Genomic DNA, 4,413 nt, shown 5'->3' on the forward strand with positions numbered 1-4,413 from the left:
GAATGTCAGTGTCAAGCAGAGCTAAAAGAAGTGTTGGGTGACAGTGGTTTACCATATCAAGCTGCTGAGGGTTTCAAACAAACAAGCAGCAACTGCTGAACTGTAGCGGAGTCTGCGTCTCATGTCCTTTAACACAGAGGTATCAATGGCTATCATCAAAAAGTGTTAAACAGGAGTTGAACTATGCAGGAATTATTCACAAATATGGGTATTTCTGTGTTAACAGTGTATTGAATTTTACAACAGGACTTACAGATGTTCAAGGTATGAGCGCATAAAAAATTTCTATTTACTCATGTTTTTAATTGCTTTTAGCCATTATAATCTGTACCGAGATCCAATTTGGTGCTAATATTGAGCGGCACAATCCTGAAGGCTCCAAATGCATATCGTCCATGAAACGGCAATACGTCATATCCCACAAGAGTTCAATTTTACAGGGGACACAAAAAACATTGCAGGATTTCAACAGTACATCCGAAATATATTATGAAAGAGTTATATTGGTTTATTTTAGTCTAGTTTGAATGCTACAATGGCCAAATGGATTATCATTTTTCTTGAATGTACGTGGGTTATGACATTTTGAATCGAACAATTTGTACAGAATGTGGGTTATGACATTTTGCATGTTTTACTTTCCTAGAGATTTACCGTTTTAATACAAAATATAAAAGCTAATAAGAGATAATAATTGAATATTATGAACACATACCGCAAACAATAAAGTGGATAAATAATAAAAGTATCTTTATTGAACATGAAGTAATGTAATCTATCCAATATCCTATCAAGGTTACTATGTGAATATAATATTAGTTAACCATAGTCAATAATTAGAGTTCCTTTACAATCAGAGAATTAGTGTTAAGTAAGTAGACTATCCATTGATTAACTAGAAAAATATCACAAAGTACAAATATACATACAACCTCCGGAAATACATATAACTACGCACTGCCGCTTAAGGAAAGTGTTCATTCGAGAGTTTTCTCTACACATCGGGGCAGAGACATTTTAAAACATTTTAAAATACCTAGAGAACATACATTACAAAACTAATAGTAATCTTTTGTACCAGTACCTCTTTTTTTTTTTGCTAGTTGTTTTACGTCGCACCGACACAGATAGGTCTTACGGCGACGATGGGACAGGAAAGGGCTAGGAGTGGGAAGGAAGCGGCCGTGGCCTTAATTAAGGTACAGCCCCATCATTTGCCTGGTGTGAAAATGGGAAACCACGGAAAACCATTTTCAGGGCTGCCGACAGTGGGGTTCGAACCTACTATCTTCCGAATACTGGATACTGGCCGCACTTAAGCGACTGCAGCTATCGAGCTCGGTGTACCAGTACTTTAAAGTCAACAAATGGCAATATTAGATCTTTATTGGTAAGTGTTCAATCCGTACAATCACATTGTTTATATTTGCTAATGCTATTTTTGTTTACCTTTGCAGGGGCTTATGTGAATAATCAGTGAAAGCATCAAAGATTATCCATCTGACCTCATAAGGGAAAGGTTTCTTCCTTGCTTCTTGCATGATGGTAATGTAACTGCTGTGTGGACAGATTGGTCTTTTCTTCAGTTTTTGTTGTATTGTGCTGTGGACCCAAGTAATATTATTATATCAAGTAATATTATTTACTTGATTTACTTGAGTGAAAAGGTGGATTCTCTTGTCAATTTATTTTTTATAACTGTACTTCAATACAGAACAAAAATGAAATTTATAGCTTACATTTAATCAATAATCATAGGTGCAAACGTTGATCCTGACAGATCGGTATCGAGTTTCGCTGAAACAATTGCACATACATCGATGTGTAGTTGGTTGAGAACCGTAAAGCTATGGCATCTAAATTCGGTTTTATAATATAAAACACTAGCCTGGATACATGGTTCAGTGCATTGTTTCTGTGCAGCAAGAGTTTTATCATATTTCTTTCCTTTCCATGCTCTATCCTTTTTTAATTTTGTGCTGGAAACAGTCTTCTTCAGAAAGGTTACCTGCCTAATGTTCAGCACACATCACATGGGTCCTTTTTCGGTTTATGTAAGGACAGATCCTTTTCATGGAATACGGATGAAAATTTAGTTCTACTTACTGGATTTCTAATATGTTGCATTTTCTCACAGTACAAATTGTACAGCTGGGCCAAGGAATCTATACTCCGTTCAAGAAATAATTCCCATGTATTACTCCTATCGTAATGTGAAGGAAGTTTCGGCAAATCGTTCAAGAATTTATTTAAATGATCCAGTTGCTCGTTATGAGCTGTAGGTCTGTCACTTTTCCTGTTCTTCACCGAGATTTCATTTGAAGCAAACATTCCTACTGAACTTTTATTCACCCAATCCCTTACAGAACGTTCTCCTAACCCCAACGTAGAATGGAACATCTTCTTGCAGACAGGTTCCTGAGTATCATTCTTTAATTTCAAATAATAAAGGAGATTCTCCGAGATTCTTTTTCAGATGTGTATCGCCGCTTTGGTACTAATGTCTTAACATTGTTTGCAACAAATAACTTTCGCTACTCCCATGACATTATTGACCAAAATTGTTGAAATATATAATTTTGCTCCTCCTCAGAAATGTCATTACACTTTCGTTCTGCATATTTCCTATATAATTCAGAGTTGCATCTATCGCCTAACCTTCTTTCATTTCTGGGTTGGTCCTGCACAACATTATTCTCTTTAACCTTATAACCTATTTATCTCTTCCCTTCCATACGTAGCCTTTTATTTAAATTTCTACTCCAGCGCTTACTAATACCCCTCTTTTGCTTTAAAGAAATATAATGTGGGGAAGGATGAAATTCTGTATCAAAAAGGCATATCTAAAGCATCTGGGTTAGCTACTATGACAAATGTTTGTGTCTGTAACAGAATTTTGTTCTTCCCTAAGTTCTTACAATTCCATGAGTGCCCCTGCAATATCAGCAGGTAAAGGGGAATGTGCAGTAATGCCAGAATTATTGCAATTATTTACCGTTTGTTCTGGAACAGTAATTATCAATTCACTCGTTTTGTTACAGGAATCAAGTGCTCGAATGTCAATCATCTGAATTAAATCAAGCAGCTCCCTATCATCTGCTTCCAGAACATGAACATGATCTTCTGGATATGATACTGTATTAATGCTACTAGCCAAACCATCATTTGTAATAGGCGAACGAACCAGTACTTTCTCAGGGTCTTCAAGCATATTTCACTGTGCTTGATTTGCAGGCCTAAAGTTTTCAGGAATTGATATAGGTGCACAATCACTCTTATTATAACGATCTAAGTGGTCTTACAAGTGATAACAGCGAGCGGCTTACTACAAAATATCTACGTAAACAAACAAAACGGCTGCCTGCAATTTGTCGTAACCCTAACAGCATGGGATACAACATTTTGTCACTCGTTGAAAACATCACTGGGGATACAAAATTTTGTTTTCCATGAAAATAAAATAGAAATATTTTTTGGAGGTTAATGACATTTTTACTGAAGGTGTAAACATAACCAACAAGCCTGAAAATGACAAAATGTCAATTTCGCTTAAATTGAGGGTTACGACATATTGCCGTTTCATGGACGATATACAGTAGTAGACTTACATTGCTGTTTCTTTATTGGAAGATATAACACAGTTGCCACGATTAATGAAATGACTCTCATATTAAAGTGTAGGCTACGAAGACTCCTTCCTGCCGACAGCTTTTCTACTACACAGAGTAATATTGTTCTTCATAGTTCAAATAAATTTATAAATACTTCAAAAATTTATAAATGAATCATGTTTCTTTTCCCCAAGTCACAACCTGTCACAATCTTTGTTATTCTTGTCTCAAAATGTGAATTTGTAAGAGAAACTGATATTTCCTCTAGACACTTTTCTCATTTCATTGGCTGACAGTGAAAAATGTTTTCCATAATTACAAGACTCCTGAATATATTTCAGTGGGCTGAATGCAAAATAGATATTTAAAAAAATTGCATCATGTAAAACTTGCATTTATACACCAGACTCACAAGGGCAAAAATCTTTGTTTCTGTGTGCTAACCATACGAGTTGCCTGCTTCGACTTTTGTGTAATAGAAAAATATAGTTTTCTATTAAAAATGGAGACAATTTTAACAGTCACTTTCACTTGCCTGTTTTCCAGGAGCTCATAAGGTTATGAATTGTTCCTGTAAACTTTCTATTTTAGATATTTGGATGAGTAAAATATGCACATTCTGAGATAAGGGTAACAATCTGGTCATAAGCTCCTACCAATGATGTTGTCCATGAATAAATTTCTAATTGCTTAGGCCTACATTGAATTTAGAGCTGTAATAGCACCATTTTGCTGAAATAAAATAAACTCACTCTCTTCCTCTGACCGGCATGTACAAGAAAAAATGTGCGATATTGTTTAC

This window comes from Anabrus simplex, chromosome 1, assembly GCF_040414725.1.
Source record: "Anabrus simplex isolate iqAnaSimp1 chromosome 1, ASM4041472v1, whole genome shotgun sequence".
NCBI classification, from domain to species: domain Eukaryota; kingdom Metazoa; phylum Arthropoda; class Insecta; order Orthoptera; family Tettigoniidae; genus Anabrus; species Anabrus simplex.